The sequence below is a fragment of the Prionailurus bengalensis genome, chromosome A1 (assembly GCF_016509475.1).
Source record: "Prionailurus bengalensis isolate Pbe53 chromosome A1, Fcat_Pben_1.1_paternal_pri, whole genome shotgun sequence".
NCBI lineage: Eukaryota > Metazoa > Chordata > Mammalia > Carnivora > Felidae > Prionailurus > Prionailurus bengalensis.
The window spans coordinates 125,766,337-125,784,887 of record NC_057343.1 but is presented as its reverse complement, the minus strand read 5'-3'; the positions used below and the strand labels follow the sequence as shown (position 1 = coordinate 125,784,887).

Here is an 18,551-nt window from a genome sequence, read left to right as displayed (position 1 = left end):
TCTCTTTTGTTTGTCTATTTTCCATTTTATTAATTTCTGTTCTCTATTATACATTCTACTTACTTTGGTTTTACTCCTCTTTTTCCAGCTTGATTAGTAGAACCTTACATCAATGATTTGAGACCTTCTGTTCTTTTTGTTTCTATGTATGTGTGTATGTATTTTAAAGATAAAGTGGGTATTTATTTGTACTTAAACCTATAAACCACCAGCCAAGCTGGCCCTCAGCTTTCTACAAATACTGGAATAATGAACAAGTTAGGAGTTGTAATTAAACCAGCACAGGGGGCAGAGTAAATCAGTGATGCACATTATAACTTAACCCATCACCATAACAGTTGAAGTTGTTAACAAGCCTCACAATCTCAGAAAATACAAATAATCCTTCATCACATGTCTTTGTATTTTTACTTCCCATTCTTGAGGTTGAATTCTGGAGCCGAAAGATGTCCAATTTAGTATTGTATCTAGTTATATATAGCCAGAAACATCTTTTAGCATGTTGTCTATAGCAGCCAAAGCTACGGAATCCTCTTTGATTAGACTGCAACCATACCCCCTTGATTGACAGAATAAGCATAATGAAAAACAATATCAAGGAAGAGATACAGACCGTAAAAGACAAATCCTAGGAGAAGTAATACAGCCACCACCCACATTTAAATTGATATATTCATCGTCACACATCTTTAGGCTGTATGTTCAGAGTAATTTGGGAATGAATCTATTGTTTCCTGAGTACTAAAATACTTAGTGGTTTGCTGTATTACACTATGGCTTTCCCTAGCAGTTAGTTTTTGTCTTTCTGTCAGTCTTAATGTTTATTTATTTTTGAGAGGGAGAGACAGAGTGTGAGTGGGGGAGGAGCAGAGAGAGAGGGAGACACAGAATCCGAAGCAGGCTCCAGGCTCCGAGCTGTCCGCACAGAACCCGACACAAGGCTCCAACCCATGAACTGTGAGATCATGACCTGAGCCGAAATTGGATGCTTAACCTACTGAGCCACCCAGCTGCCCCTCTCCAGCAGTTTCTAAGATGGACTCCAAATTGCTGACAGAATTTTGCTGGAACTGGATCTGGGCTGCAGGGATTCCTCTCCACAGTTGTGGAGCTGACTGTTCCAGGCCTGGCTGTTGCAGGCTTGGGGATACCAGGTCTGACTGTTCCAGTAATGGTTGCTCCATATTGGAAGGTTTCCGGAAGTGTTCATCAGGTATCCCTGGTGATAGGAATAGAAGTCTGGGTATTCTGGAGAGCTGAGTCACCCTGTTGTTATTCTTTGGCCAGTTGTTTTTCTGCCATCTCTTACATTTCATTCTCTGGTTTTGGAACCGGGTCTTAAACTGCTTATAGCTAAGGTTCAGAATGTTGGAAAGTTCTTGCATCTGCTAGAGACTGAGGTATTTCTGTGTCTGAAATCTCTCATTGAGTACATACAGCCAGGTTTGAGATAAGATGGTTCTGATATTCTGTTTGTTGCCCTGAGCTGTATCTTCCTTCTTCCCTGTGATCTTCTCTGTAGAAGTGGGTAGTACTTTTACTCTGGGACTGGTGGAAGTATTGGGCCTGTACTGAACAAGCAGATCCATGGAGGAAGGAAGAGGAGCGATGGTCTCTGTGTGTGGGGTCTCAGCAGATGACATTTGCAAGGATGCATAATTTCCTTCAGGCCCATAAACCTCATGCATTGGAGAAGAGTCCCTAGAATTGGGTGCTTTGGGGCAAAGTGGGCATTGGGGCTGAGCTGGATCCACACTCATGTTGCTGAATAGAGGGTAGAGAGAAAAAAAAGAGGGAGATACAGGCTTATGTATTTAGATGGAAGAACTTAGAGAAATATGAAGATCTCCAGAGGTAAGAGTATCAGAAAGAATGAAGTGGCGTCACCACTGAAATAGCTAAGCGTCAACCAACCCAATTTACCAAAACACTCAATTTTTTATTGAAATTCCATCTAGTTACCTTATAGTGTAATATTAGTTTCAGGCATAGAATTTAGTGATTCACCACTTCGCAGTGCTCATCACAAGTGCCCTACTTAATACCTATCATCCATTTATACCCCCGCCTACCTCCCCTCCAGCAACCCTCAGTTTGTTGTCTATAGTTAAGAATCTGTTTTATGATTCTTAAACAGAATCTTTGCCTCTCTCTCTTCTCCCCACCCCACATTCATCTGTTTCGTTTTTTAAATTACACATGAGTGAAATCTTAGGGGATTTGTCTTTCTTTGATGGACTTATTTTGCTTAGCATAATACTCTGTAGCTCCATCCACGTTGTTGCAAATGGCAAGATTTCATTCTTTTTTAATGGCTGATAATCTTCCATTGCATATATATAACTTCTTTATCCATTCTTCTATCGATGGACACTTGGGCTCCTTCCATAATTTGGCTATTGTAAATAATGCTGCAATAAACATAGGGGTGCATATATCCTTTCAAATTAGTGTTTTCATTGTTTTTATAATATAATATTTTTATCACTATATTTTGCCATTTTTATTACAATATGTCTTGGTGTGCATCTGCTTTTGTAATTTTTGGGAGTTCTTGGTGTCTTCTGGATCTGGATGTCAATTTCCTTCCCTAGGTTAGGGAATTTTTCAGCTATTATTTCTTCAAATAAATTCTGTGCCCTCTTTTCCCTTTCTTCTTCTTTTCTCTTCTTCTCCTGTAATATGAGTGCTACTCTGTTTGATGGAGTCACTGAGTTCCGTAAGTGAATTCTTGTTTTGCATAATTCTTCCTCTTTTGTTCAGCTTGATTACTTTAATTACTGTGTCTTTTAGGTCACTGATTTGTTTCTCTGCTTCTTCCAGCCTGCTGTTTATTCCATCAAGCATGTTTCTCCTTTTTATTGAGCCCTTTATCTGTGCTATGTTATTCCATATCTGTATGTTAATGGTCTCGCTGGTGTCCTCCACTCTTTTCTCAAGTCAAGTGAGTATTCTTATGATCATTGCTCTAAATTCTCCATCAGGTGTGTACTTATATCTGTTTCGCTTAGATCCCTGGCCATGGCCTTGTCTTGTTCTTTGATTTAGGTGAAATTCTTCTGGTGCCTGAGTGGCTCAATCATTGAACATCAGATTTCAGCTCAGGTCATGATCTCACCGTTTGTGAGTTCGAGTCTCACATTGGGTGAGCACAAGCCCCGCTTCAGGTGAACACGAGCCCTGGTTCTGGCAGGTTCTCTCTCTCAGGTTCTCTCTCTCTCTGTCTCTCTCTCTGTCTCTCTCTCTCTCTCTGCTTTTCCTGGGATTCCCTCTCTTTCTCTGCCCCTTGCTTACTTTCGCCCTCTCCCCCTGCCCCCCAAAAAAGAAATTCCTCTCTCTTCTCATTTTGTCTAAGTCTTTGTGCCTGCTTCTGTATGCTAGGAAAGTCAGTTATACCTCTTGTTCTTGAGAGTAATGGTTTTATGAAGAGGAGGTGCCTAAGTATAGTATCACCTATTCCCCAGGCCTGGTGGTTTCTAGACTATCTCCATTGTATGCAGCGTGTGCTTGCTTTGCTGTTGTGTCCTGGTTGCTTTATCTCTCAGGTCAGTAGTCTGCAGGGGCTCTCTTTGTTGTGGGCAGTGTTTCGTCCTTGGCCTGGATGTGGTGAGTTTTACCTAGGTGTCTTCTGGTCTGCTTGTGATGTGAGACCTGTCACCACTTTGCCACTGCTGCCAGAACCAAGGGTCCCCCAAACTCCCATGTCAGGAGATGAGGTGTGAGCATGGGTTTGGGCTGGTCTGGGAAGGGCCTGCCATGTTGGTACTGAGGCAAGCGTGACAGGAAAGGACACCTCCACCAGAGTGTGGGGGTGTGGGCCTTGGTGTAAGCAAGTTAGGTAGCAAGTGTCTGTGCTGGTTCCTACAGGTGGTCCCGTGCTTATGGTGAGGGACAGGGTGGGAAATGGTGCCTGTGAGTTCTTTTCTTCCAGAAGGGGACTCTCTGTGAATACTCCCTCTCTGTGACATGCTCTGAGATGAGCAACTACTAACCTCACCATGTGTGCCCCAGGTTCTTTTCAGATAACTGTTTCCATGTCCTAAGTCTACAGAGGATTTGACCTGCCTTTTCTTCAAGAGTAGCCCGATATCCTCCAAGCTCTCCCAGAGCCAAGCTGACCTTTAAAACTGTAGGCTTTAAGCACAACTGGGTGCAAGAACTCAAGCAATTTGGGCCCTCTTGCTTTCCTAGCCAATTGCTCTGGGGATTTGTTTTCCCCGTGTGCTCCCCTCTGTGTTTGTCTCTTGCTTTTCTCTGTGGCCACAGCTCCCTCCTCACTGCAGTGGCCACAATGTATTTCTCTCCCAGACCTGTCTCGGTACTTGCTGTCTTCTTCGATATGGCCTCTCCCTTTAGTTGTGGAGTTTGTTTTGCCAGTCTTCAGGTTGATTTCTGGGGTATTTAGGATCATTTGATAGTTATCTAGATTTGTTCGTGAGGAAAGGTGAGCTTAGGTCCCCCCTACTCTGCTAGCTTCCCCTGTCTCAAGAATCCCGTTATTTTGTTAAGCCAGAAAGAAAATACCTTTGCAAAAATAGAAAAAATGTCATTCTTCTCACTACTTATGGGGGAGATGGATTAACTGTTTTTTATAAAGGTATGTCATCCACATTAAGATGTAAGAGATTTTGAATTTTTATTTTTAATTAATTAATAAGTAAATATTTTAAAACATCAGTTTTCATGTGATACAGGAAGTATCAATGGATATATCCCATATAAACCAAAGCTCCTTGGGGACTCTTGGTAATTTTCAAAAGTGTAATAGAGTCTGAAGACAAAAATGTTTTAGAATCGAGTGTTAGAACTACAAACTGTGATGCAAAATTTTGAGGAAGGACATTTCATTGGAGTTAATGCCCATTCTATGAATTACAGTAGTGTATGGCATATTGATAAAATTAGACACAGAATATTTTGAAGTTATTTTGTGCCATAGGACCTAAAATATTTCATTAAAAGCAGAAGAAAAAAAAGATCTCTGCTAGTCTTTGTGTGGATTAGCAAAAGCCACTTTTTTTTTTAAGCAAAAGCCACTTCAGCCACTTTACTGCCATCTAGTGGAAAGTAATTGTAATAAATACACAACTCTTAGGACTGTAGTGTGAATGATGCCCCATAGAATTGTGTAGTTGGTTGTGGCAGTTTTGAATATTGGTTCTCAACCACTTCTCAGACAAAACTATGAGTTCAAGAAGTTTGAGAACCACTGGCATGAGCGAAGGTACAGAGATGGGATTGAACACAATGGGTTCACAGAGCAAGACTACAGTGATCTGAGTACAGCAAACAATTGCATTAGGAATGGTAGGAAGTAAAGTTTTTAGGCAGACTAAGATCATTGGAAATGTTGAGGTTTGAGGCATTAGGTGGTTGGTGGTCATTGAAGGTTCAGAGCGTTAGCATGTAGAAGTAGTTTAGGAAACTAGATCGGTGGGTAAATAGATGGTGGATGGATGGGTGGGAGCTTGAATGGCCAGCTAGGAGCTGGGTGGTCTTCAGAACAGGAGATCAGGAAAGAAGTTACCAAGTGTCTTGATACACCTTCTCCTTGGTTGTAGCTGTCTGTCAGAATGGGAAAATAGGAATGTCCTGTCAGACAGTAAACATTGAGTCTAGATTTTAGATTGAAAAAATAGAAGTCTCAGTGATTGCCTTTTGAGCTTTTTAATTTTCTCAGAGGCACACTGACACAACTGCTTTATTCATGAGAGAGAGGTGACCTAGAGGTAAATGTTCAAATAATTGGTAAAGTTAACACCAAGATCATCCTTTATTAAAGAAAATTTTTACTTTGCTGCCCTCTTCTGGAAATTATATAATTGCTTAAATAATTCTTAACACTGTTGGTCAATTAGTGTGGGCTGAATTGCCATTGAAAGGCTGGAACGAACTGCAAAAGAAGGAAATCAAGGTAAAATATAAAAAAGAAATGAAGCCAAACCAAAAAATATACAAATTTAGAAATATTTTATCAACTTATAGTTGAAAATTTCTAATCTGTGGAAAAGTACAATGAACAGCCATCTATCTTTTTTGTAGTTTCACCAATTGTTAATATTTTGCAATATTGCCTCCCTTTCTCTTTTTTTTTCCTTTCCATTTGAACACGAATTCTCCATATCAACTTTACAAGAACAACATTTTTCTAAGTAATCCAATATCCTGTCTTTTAAAATGAACATTAATTCAGTATCATGACTATATAGTCCATACTCAAATTTCTCTCATCTCAAAAATGACTTTGCTAGCTATTTTTTCTTTTGTTATTTGTTTTTTAAATTGGATCAGAGTTTACATATTGCTTTTAGTCTGTTTTAATCTGGTCTAATTTAGTCTACCCCTGCTTTTGTTTTTCATGACCTAAAACTTTTACGACGAGATCAAACCTGCTGTCTTACATAACTGTTTTATGTTCACCATTTGGTGAGAGGGATATTTATGATGTATATTATATATAATGTGTGCTTCTTACTGCATCACATCAGGAGGGACATCATTTCAGGCTGTCCTAGTATTGTTGATACTACATGTGATCACTTTTTTTAAAAATGACAACAGACCTTCACTGGAAGATAATGGTTTCCCTTTGTATTTATGAGTAATCTCTAGAGTGATGCTCTGTGACCATGAGAGTATCCTTTTCCCCAACATTTCACAGTGGTTTCAGCATCAATGAGGATTTTTTGCCTGGTCTGTTATTACACTGGGGTTCATGAAGTGATGTGTTTTTATTTTTTTTTTAATGTTTACTGATTTTTGAGAGGGAGAGAGCATGAGTGGGGGAGGGGCAGAGAAAGAGGGAGACACAGAATCGGAAGCAGGCTCCAGGTTCTGAGATTCCAGCACAGAGCCCGACGCAGGGCTTGAACTCATGAATTGTGAGATCATGACCTGAGCTCAAGTTGGACCCTCAACCAACTGAACCACCCAGGTGTCCCAAAATGATGTGTTTTAATTGATCCCCATTTCTATATTTATTAGTTTATTACCTGATATTCGTTTGTAAAAAACAGCTTTCCTTTTCTCATTCTCTGCCCTCTTGTAATCACTGTGGATTCATGGGTCTTTTTTTATTCAGCATGATAACATTGTTATCCCACTTACTGATCAAATTGCCCCAAATTTATTCTGTAGGAGCCCTGTTAAGCTGCATCCTTTATTTAATTAATTTATTTTATTTTGTTTTGTTTTGTTTTATTATTTATTTTATCTTTTTAATGTAATTTTTCTAAATTTACATCAAAATTAGCATATAGTGCAACAATGATTTCAGGAGTAGATTCTTTAGTGCCCTTACCCTTTTAGCCCATCCCCCCTCCATACCGCTTCCAGTAACCCTCTGTTCTCCATGTTTAAGAGTCTCTTATGTTCTGTCCTCCTCCCTGTTTTTATATTATTTTTGTTTCCCTTCCCTTGTGTTCATGTGTTTTGTCTCTTGAAGTCCTCATATGAGTAAAGTCATATGATATTTGTCTTTGACTGACTAATTTCACTTAGCATAATACCCTCCAGTTCCATCCATGTAGTTGCAAATGGCAAGACTTCATTCTTTTTGATTGCTGAGTAATACTCCATTGTATATATACACCACATCTTCTTTATCCATTCATCCATTGATGGACAGTTGGGCCCTTTCCATACTTTGGCTATTGTTGATAGTGATGCTATAAACATGGGGGTGCATGTGTCCCTTCGAAACAGCATACCTGTATCCCTTGGATAACTACCTAGTAGTGCAATTTCTGGGTTGTAGGGTAGTTCTGTTTTTAGTTTTTTGAGTAACCTCCCTACTGTTTTCCAGAGTGGCTGCACCAGCTTGCATTCCCATAAGTTGCATCCTTTAAAAAAAAAAAAAGTTTACTTATTTATTTGGGGAGAGAGCACGAGTGGGGGAGGAGCAGAGAGAGGGGGAGAGAGAGAATCCCAAGCAAGCTCTGTGCTGTCATCTCAGAACCCAAAGCTGGACTCAATATCATGAACTGTGAGATCATGACCTGAGCCGAAATCAAGAGTCAGATGCTTAACTGACTGAGCCACCCTGGCACCTGAGCTGCATCCTTTTGACATGTCCCATTAGGCTTATATACTAGGCTCACTTCTTATTTTATTGTGCCAGATCTGAAAGTAGCTGTTTATATGAGGATCCCTGTTTTGTTTTGTTTTTCATTTAGGTTTTCAGCCTTAGAAACCAAGATTGAGAAGCTAGGTGTGCTCAGTGTTACTAAAAACTATATTTTAAAAACCATGTGTTCATATCCAGTTGAAATTTACTAACATTTGATTTTTCCCCACCTCCTCCATTCATATTTGTATCTTCCTTCTCTCACACTGAAAACCCTCTTCCTTGGTGGCATCAATATATTTCTTTTTTTTTTTTTAACATTTATTTATTATTGAGAGACAGAGAGAGACAGAGCGTGAAACGGGGGAGGGGCAGAGAGAGAGGGAGACACAGAATCTGAATCAGGCTCCAGGCCCCGAGCTGTCAGCACAGAGCCCGATGCAGGTCTTGAACTCAGAAACCGCGAGATCATGACCTGAGCCGAAGCGGGACACTTAACCAACTGAGTCACCCAGGCGCCCCAATATTTCTTATTCACTGTATCCTATAAAATGCAAAATGCTTTGAGAATTACAACATCACTACTGAAACCAAATATGTATTTGCTTTCCTTTGTTCTTGAATATATCCCACCAGGAATATACAGTCAGAAAACTGGTCTCGTTAAACTATAAATATATTTTAAAAAATTAAGTTTATTTATTATGAGAGAGAGAGAGAGAGAGAGAGAGAAGAGAGCGCATGCATAAGCAGGGGAGGGGCAGAGGGAAGGAGATAGAATCCCAAGTAGGCTCCACACCATCAGGGCAGAGCCTGATAATGGGGCTCCAACTCACTAACTGTGAGATCATGACCTGAACCAAGATCAAGTATCAGATGCTTAACCGACTGTGCCACCCAGGTGCCCCATTCAGCTATAAATATTTTAATTAAGTTAGAAATCAACTGTATTTTTTTAGTCAATAATTTCTCCTTGCCATTTAGTTCAACAAACCTGAGTCTGTTTCAGTCTCTGTATTAGTCAGTGAAGGCACAGAAATAAGATACTGTTCTTACAGCGCAAAACTCACAGTCTCATACAGAAGAAAGGTAATTCAAAGAGTATAGGCAAGTAGTGAGAGGACCAAAAAGTTAAGTTAGGGATGCCAAAGCATTACAGAAGAGAATCATCTGACTCAGCATGGGTAGGGGTGACCTTTAGAGGAATTAAGAGTAAGTCTTGAAGGACAAGTTGGAGTGAATCAAGTGAAGAGAGGGGCAGGGGGAGAAGAGTGTGATGACAAGAGAGACCATATCATATGTTGGGAATAGCAATAGCAGGGAAGGTATCTTGGTCATGAGAAGGTGATAGTTTAGAAGGTGATGGAGTAAAGCAGAGGTCAGACCATGAAAAGAACCTCTTTAGCATTTAGACTACTTTGCTTTGCTTTTACTCCTACATAAGTTTTTTTTTTTTTAATGACATACAGTATTGTATTAGTTTTACAGGTACAACAATGATATATGTGTATTTTGCAAAATGATCACCACAATAAGTCAACATCCATCACCACACGGGTATAATTTTTTTCTTGTGATGATAATTTGTAAGATACTCTCTCGAATATACAATATAGCTGTCACCATGTTGTGCTCATTACTGTACGTCCCTAGGACTTACAGCTGGAAGTTTGTACCCTTTAACCATCTTTACCCATTTTGACCTCCTACTAACCCCCCTGCCCTGCAAACTGGCAACCACCAATCTGTTCTCTATCTAGGTTTTTGGTTTTTTTTTAAGTTCTACATATTTGTGGATCATACGGTCTTTGTCTATTTCTGATGTAATTATTTCACTTAGCTTAACATCTTCAAGGTCCATCCATGTTGTTAAAAATGGTAGGATTTCTTTCTTTTTTACAGCTGAATAATATTTATACACACACACACACTGACACACACGCATCTTTAACCATTCATCCATTCGATGGACGGTTGGGTTTTTTTCATGTCTTGGCTACTGAAAATAATGCTGCAGTGAACATAGGGATGCAGATATCTTGTTGAGAAACTAATTTCATTTCCTTTGGATAAATACCCAGCAGTGGAATTGATGGATCATGTGGAAGTTTTGTTTCTATTTTTTTGAGGAAACTTCATACTGTTTTCCATAGTGGCTGCCCCATTTTACATTCCCTGAGGTGATGTCTCATTGTGATTTTGATTTGCATTTTCCTGATTAGTGATGTTGAGCACCTGTTCATATGTCTAGCCATTTGTATGTTACCTTTAGAAAACTATTCAGATCCTCTGTGCATCTTTTAATCAGATTGGTTTTCGCTATTGAGTTGTGAGTTCTTTGCATATTTGGGGTATTAACCCCTTATGAGACACATGATTTGCAAATATTTTCTACCATTTAGTAGGTTGACTTTTCATTTTGTTGATTTTTTTTTCTGTATAGAAGTTTTTAGTTTCGTATTCCACTTACTAATTTTTGCTTTTGTTGCTTCCACTTTGGTGTCCTATCCAGAAGATTGTTGCCAAGAATTTTTATCCCTGTGTTTTCTTCTAGGACTGTTACATTTTCAAGTCATATGTTTAAGTCTTTAATCCATTTTGAGTTAATTTTTATGAGTAATGTAAGATCAGGGTCAGTTTCATTATTCTGAATACAGTTATCCAGGTTTTCCCAGCACCATTTTGAAGAGACTTTTTTCCCCTTACTGAATATTCTTGACTCCCTTGTCAAATATTAGTTGCCTCTATATGCGAGGTGTATGCCTAGACTCTTCATTTAGTTCCATTTGTCAATGTGTCTATTTTCATGCCAGTACCATCCCATTTTGGTTACTATCGCTCTGTAGTATAGTTTGAAATCAGGAAGTGGGAACTCTCTAGCTTTGTCTTCTTTGTCAGGTTTGCTTTGGCTTTTAGGTGTCTTTAGTGGTTCCATACAAATTTTAGAATTGCCTTTTCTTTTTCTGTGATAATTACCGCTGGCATTCTGATAGAGATTGCATTGACTCTATGGCTTTGGGTAGTATGGACATTTTGACAGTATTAATTCTTCCAGTCTATGAACACAGATTATCTTTTGATTCATTTGTATTTAAGTTTCTTTCATCATAGTTTTATAGTTTTCAGTGTCTAGATCTTACACCTCCATGGTTACAGTTATTCCTTTGTCTTTTATTGGTTTTGATGCACTTGTAAATGAGATTGTTTTCTTTTTTAAAATTTTTTTGTAATATTTTTAAGCTTTTAAAATTTATTTTGATAGAGATAGAGAGCAAGTGGGGGAGGGGCAGAGAGAGAGAGAGACAAAGAATCCCAAGCAGGCTCTGTGCTATCAGCCCAGAGCCTGATGTGGGGCTTGAACTCATGAACCCTGAGGTCATGACCCGAGCTGAAACCAAGAGTCGGAAGCCCAACTGATTGAGCCACCCAGGCTCCCCTCTTTATTCTTTATTTATTTTTTAGATATTTCATTGTTAGTGTAGAGAAACAGCTGATTTCTGTTCTTTTGTTGTTAGTTTTGTATCTGCAACTTAAAAACTTTTTTTAAATTGAAGTATAGTTGACATGCAATCTTGTATTAGTTTGAAGTGTACTAAGTAATGATTCAATATTTAAATATATTATGAAATGGTCAACCAAACAGTTACTTTGTTATTATTTTGTTTTTAATTTTTTAAAATGTTTATTTATTTTTGAGAGAGAGAGAGAGACAGAGCATGAGCAGGGGAAGGGCAGAGAGAGAGATAGAGAGGGAGGCACAGAATCTGAAGCAGGCTCCAGGCTCTGAGCTGTCAGCACAGAGCCTGATGTGGAGCTCGAACCCACAAATGGTGAGATTATGACCTGAGCTGAAGTCAGATGCTTAACTGACTGAGCCATCCGTGCACCCCTGTTTTGGTATTGACTGTATTCCTTATGCTGTACTTTTGATCCCATTACTTACTTTATAACTGGAAGTTTGTACCTCTTAGTCCCCTTCAGCTTTTTCCTCATCACCCCTCTCACTCTCTTGCCATTCCACTCCCCTCTGGCAACCACAGGTTCTCTGTATTTATGAGTCCATTTGTTCACGTGTTTTGTTTTTTACATTCTACATATAAGTGGAATCATGTGGTATTTGTCTTTCTCTGACTTTTTTCACTTAGCATAATGTACCTGCTACGTCTATCCATGTTATGACAAGTGGTTAAGATTTCATTCTTTATTTTTTTATGGCTGAATAATATTTCATTATGGATGTATATATACACATACACATACCCCACACACACCACATCTTCTATTTCCATTCATCTATTGATGGACACTTGGGTTGTTTCTATATTTTAGCTTTTGAAAATAATGCTGCAGTAGACATAGGGGGAAGCATATATATTTGTGATTTAGTGTTTTTGTTTTCTCTGGATGAATACTGAGGAGTGGAATCACTGGATCATATGGTAATTCTAATTTTAATTTTTTGAGGAACCTCCATACTGTTTTTCATAATGGCTGCGCCATTTTGCATTCCCTCCAGTAGTGCATAAGGGTTCTCTTTTCTCCATGTCTTTGCCAACATTTGTCATTTCTTATCTTTTTAATAGTAGCCATTCTGATCAGTGTGAAGTGATTCTTCACTGTGGTTTTGATTTGCATTTCCCTGATGATTGGTGATGTTGAGCATCTTTTCATGTGTATGTTGGCTTTCTGTAGATGTCATTTGGAAAAATAACTATTCAGGTCCTCTGAATAGTTTTTTAATCACATTGTTTGCTTTTCAGTGTTCAGTTGTATGAGTTCTTTGTATATTTGGATATTAACCCCTCATTGGATATATCATTTGTAGTTATCTTCTCCTTTTCAGTAGGCTGCCTTATTGTTTTGTTGATGGCTTCTTTCTCTGTGCAAAAGGGTTTTTTTTGTTTGATGTAGTCTCAGTAGTTTATTTTTGCTCTTGTTGCCCTTGCCAAAGGAGAGAGAGCCAAAAAATATTGATAAGAATGATGGCTAAGAGTTTATTTCCTATGTTTTATTTTAAGATTTTCATGGTTTTGTCTCCTGTGTTTAGGTCTTTAATCCATTTTGAGCTTATTTTGGTAAGTGGTATAAGAAAATGGTTGTTTTAGTTTTTTATTTGTAGCTGTCCAGTTTTTCTAACACCATTTATTGGAGACACTGTCTTTTCCCCATTGTATATCTTTGCTTCGTTTGTCATAGATTAATTGACCATATACATGTTGGCCTATTTCTGGGCTCTCTATTCTCTTACATTGATGTTTCTGTGTTTAGGCCAGTACCATAATGTTTTGATTATTACAGCTTTGTAGTATAGTTTAAAATCTGGGATTGTGATACCTCCAGCTTTGTTATTCTTTCTCAGGATTGCTTTGGCTACCTGGAATCTTTTGTGGTTTCAGACAAAGGTTAGGATTCTTTGTTCTTGTTCTGTGAAATAGGCTGTTGGCATTTTGATAGGGATTGCCTTGAATCTACAGACTGCTTTGGATAGTATGGACATCTTAACAATATTAATTTTTCCAGAGCAGGAGCACGGTTTATCTTTTCATTTACTTGTGTCATCGTCCGTTTCTTTCATTAGTGTTTTACAGTTGACAGAGTCCAGGTCTTTCACCTCCTTGGTCAAATTTACTCCCAGGTATTTTATTCTTTTTGATGCAGTTGTAAATGGAATGATTTTCTTATTTTTCTCTTTCTGCTGGTTTGTTCTCAGTGAATAGAAATGCAACATATTTCTATATATTGATTTTTGTATCTTGAAGCTTCACTGAATTAATTTATTAGTTCTAACAGTTTTTGGTGGAGTCTTTGGTATTTTCTATATGTAAGATGATATCATCTGCAGACAAAGACATTTTACTTCCTCCTTTCTGATTTAGATGCCTTTTAGTTCTTTTTCTTATTAATTAATTAATTATTTTAGAGAGAGAGCATGCGAGCAGGGGAGAGGGGCAGAGGGAAAGAGAGGAGGGAGGGTGAGAGAGAAAGAAAGAATATTAAGCAGGTTCCATGCTTAGCACCAAGCCCGATATGGGACTTGTTCCACAACCCTGGGATTATGTCTTGAGCTGAAATCAAGAATTAGATGCTCAACCGACTGAGCCACCCAGGTACCCCAGTTCTTTTTCTTATCTAATTGTTCTGGCCAGGAAATTCCAGTACTTTGTTGAATAAGATTGGTGAGAGAAGGCACCCCTGATTGTTCTGGGGGGAGGGATCTGATCTTGGAGGGAGAGCTTTCTACTTTTCATCTCCATAACAAAGTTATGTACAACCCTCATTCTGTCAGCATATTATGTAAATGTTGAGAAATCTCCTGGAATAAATTGACTTTAAGTTACAGATATGAAAACTTAGTTGAGTATGTTAGTGTGCTTGTCATATATAGCCTTTATTATGTTGACATATGTTCCCTCTGTACCCAAATTATTGAGCATTTGTATCATAAAATGATGTTGTCATTTTGTCAAAAGCTTTCTGCATCTATCTGGTGTATCACATTTTTTGATTTGTAGATGTTGAACCATGCTTGTATCCCAAGAATTAATTCCTCTTGTTCATGGTATATGATCCCTTTCCTGTGCTGTTGAATTGGTTTGATAATGTTTTGATTTTTTCCATCTCTATTTATCAGGGATTTTGGCCTATAGTTTTCTTATAGAGTCCTTAGGGCTATGTTATCAGGGTAATGGTGGCCTCATGAGATGAGTTTGGGACTGTTCCTTTGTCTTCATTTTTTGGGAAAAGTTTGAGAAGGATATTAACTCTTTAAATGTTTGATAGAATTCACCTGTGCAAAAATCTAGTCCTGGGCTTTTCTTTTGGGGGAGTTGATTACTGATTCAGTCCCCTTACTTTTATCAGTCTGTTCACTTTTGCTTTTTCCTCATGATTCAGTTTTTTTTTTTTAATTTTTTAAAATGTTTTTACTTATTTTTGAGAGAGACAGAGACAGAATGAGAGTGGGTTAGGGGCAGAGAGAGAGGGAGACACAGAATCCGAAGCAGGTTCCAGGCTCTGAGCTGTCAGCACAAAGCCCGATGCGGGGCTTGAACTCACAAACCATGAGATCGTGACCTGAGCTGAAGTGGGACGCTAAACCAACTGAGCCACCCAGGCTCCCCTCCTCATGATTCAGTTTTGATAGGGACCTTTTTATGCTGCCGTGATGTCACTCTCCCTTCTTAATTTCTTATCTGGACACTGCAGTTATCTTCTGACTTTGTACCTGCCTCTGCTACTAACTGGTTTGGTTCTTTAAGATGCTACTAGAGTGATCTTTACAAAATACAAATGCAGTCATGCCACTTGGTGCCAAGGATTTTTCAGTATCTCTCATACCATGTTTTTTCTCCCTCTTCTCTTTCTCCCCCTTTCACCCTAGTCACACCCTCATCCTCAGTATGTCTTTATACACGTTGAGAAATCTCCTTCAGCAAATTAACTTCAAGGGGAAATAGCATTTAGTAATCTCAAAAATAAACTCTGACAGGAATTTCAGTACTGTGGGAAAAGGAACTTGGTGCATGATGCCTTTGCCTCTTACATCATCAGGTTAGCCCAAGTTTCTCTCTACATGGCTGGCAAAGTAGGAGGGCCATGAGGCCTGGGCTATGGTGATTCTGGGTTAATTACAAAGTGGTAAGACTGGCTTCAGTCATGGATGGAGTCCTTTAGTCACAGATAATGCCTATCTATTGTCACATAAATTCACAAAGTTATCTAGATCACAGTAATGGTATATTTGAATGCTCCATATGCAGAATTTGCTACCTGCTAATCACGCTTTAGTGGTAAACATTTCACATCAGCGCATATAATTAGACATTGATTTTCTCTTCAGAGGTTAGTTTTCTAGCATCTATAATCAGCATCTCCACTTTCTCACCATCTCATAGCTCTTTGAAGACAAAAGTCCTAGACCCACTTTTCCAAAGTGGCGATTCTACTCCTGTTTTCTACCTTCTTTTGTTTTATAAGCCTGGACCAAAATCAGAGATTAATAAGTGGCTAGCCACAGGTCAAATCTAGCATATGAATTTTGGTTAGCCTACAGTTCCTAATCCAAATTTTAAATTAGTTTCTAATGTTTAAAAACCAGGAAATTACAGATAAAATCCAGATTTCCAGCTTCTTTTGAAAATTTAAAGGCTTTGGCAGTACTTTTTGTTTTGTTCTGTTTTTTTCCCCCATTTCAGTGTGGTGAGCTCGACCCCTTTCTTGGATGTGAATTTGGCATGAACTCTCAGGTTGGCCACAAGCCCTGCTAAAGACCCTTCTAGCCACAAAGAAGTATTTGAGTCTATGCCCTTGGGGGTCACTCATTCATTCATACCAACATATATTGTGTATCCAATGTACCTGGCAATTCTTGGTCACTTACATAGGTTCTTCTCCTTCACATAACATTGTCACTTTGTTTTCATAGAAGCAGAAATGGAGGTTCAGAGAGTCAAATGGCAATTGGCAGAGCCAGATGTGATCTAGGTTATGTTTCATGCTCTCTGGTTTCTAGGTCCATCCTAATGACCTACTTTAAAAGGCCCATCCTTTCCTCCCTTATGTCATTTTAACCTGAGATTTTTGCTTACAGCTTAAAATTAAGAAAGGACAAACCTAGGGGTAGCTTAGTCGGTTAAGCATCCAATTTCGGCTCTGGTCATGATCTTGTGGTTTATGAGTTCAAGCCCGAGTCAGGGTCTGTGCTGACAGCTTAGAGCCTGGAGCCTGTTTTGGATTGTGTCTCCCTCTCTCTCTGCCCCTCCCTCACTCATTCTCTGTCTCTGTCTATCAAAAATGAATAAACGTTAAAAAAAATAAAGGACAAACCTAAAAATTTTCATGACACATAAAGATAGTTTGCAAAAGTTTCTGTTAGTCACTGTTTTCCCCAGTGGCTTCAGTATTTCCTGCATTTTATTCTGTAACAAGTGTATTACTGTATTAGTTCATGTATGCATTCATTGGCTTTTCTGTGTAAGCATGATACACCAACATTTTTCTAGATTATCTCTAACCTGACAGTATCATCCTTTTACACAATTATTAACATCACTTAAATAGAATCAAAGAACAATAGAATTAAAAATTTTTTTAACATTTATTCATTTTTTGAGAGACAGAGCATGAGTATGGGAGGGGCAGAGAGAGAGGAAAGACACAGAATCCAAAGCTGCTTTGGATTGGCTTTGAGCTGTCAGCACAGAGCCCAATGCGGGGCTCGAACTCACAGACTGTGAGATCATGACCTGAGCTGAAGTCGGACGCTTAACCGACTGAGCCACCCAGGTGCCCCACAATAGAATTTATTTTAATTCCTGAGGCAAAAACCTGTTCTCAAAAGTAATGTTTTCTGAAAATGACACAAGTGTACCCTTCAGCAGTAATATCTAGAGGCTATATAAAAGACACACATTTTCAAATAATACAGAAGCTTTAAAACAGATGTAGACACAAAATGCCCTCTGAACCCACACTTACTCAGTGACATTACCTGTTTTGCAGGGTTGATTCATCTTGTTTCTGATAAGTTTGGTCCTGTGAGAAATGACTACTGGCAGAAAAATGAAGGATAAAAGTGGAAATGAGTACATAACCACAGGTACAATCTAAGACTAAAACTGTGGGGCAGGCCACGTGAGCTCACTGGCTGGTGTAGCTTGAATTGCAGAATGATTGAAATTGCCCCCTTTCTGCATTTGTGAAATGGAGTATAATCACTGTGTTCCAGGGTGTGACTGACAAATACTAGCTGGTGAGTAAATCTTCATTCCCATTCTCAGCAGGTTAATGTAAGAGGACAGTTTTTGTTTTTTTTTTTAAACACCATACGATTTAAACAGTTGTGTGAACAGAATCAATTAACAGAATCAATTAAGTTTCATCTATGCTGCCTGGGAACAGTAGTAGTATTTATGTGAAAGTACATAACTTGTAAAGCCACATAAGGTAGATTATGTTAAAAAGAGTTAGAATTTTCACTTAAAATATATTAAAAAAAATTTTTTTTAAAAGAGTTCCTCTTCTTGTCAAAAAACCCTTAGATGTTGATAGTGGGGGGGGGGGGGGCTGTGAATAAATGGGGCCAGGAGGAATATTGGAAATTTCATACACACACACACACACACACACACACGCTATAATATATGTGACTTTTATGTATACTTGTAAGATAGCTTTAAAAAAATATATATATATGTGTGTGTGTGTGTGTGTGTGTGTGTGTGTGTATATATATATATATATATATATATATATATATAACATATATACTAAAGCCCATAGGTAAGCTGGAACAAAGGCAGTCCAGCAGGGGTTGGGCCCCAGGGAGAGAAGGCAGCCTGAAGGGGATTAGGAAGATTGGAGATTCGTTACATGGGTGGAGGACTTGAACAAGATATATTGAGGTAAATGGGAGTCAGAGTTTTTACTGTCCAGGAAAGGAGTTAAAAATATGTAAAGAGGGACCCTGTTTTTATTTATTGATTTA

At 38.6% G+C, this 18,551-nt stretch overlaps 1 long non-coding RNA gene and 1 pseudogene across 4 annotated transcripts in view; one reads left to right on the top strand and one right to left on the bottom strand.

The window, feature by feature from the left end:
* LOC122489170 overlaps positions 1 to 18,551 on the top strand; it is a 73,415-nt gene that overhangs the window by 8,357 nt on the left and 46,507 nt on the right. For 3 of the 4 annotated variants that reach the window (XR_006298855.1, XR_006298860.1, XR_006298848.1), the window contains exon 2: positions 17,567 to 17,663. This is a non-coding gene — a long non-coding RNA (uncharacterized LOC122489170). The other variant, XR_006298852.1, reaches the window with a different exon arrangement.
* On the bottom strand, positions 680 to 1,793 carry LOC122489161 (annotated as a pseudogene).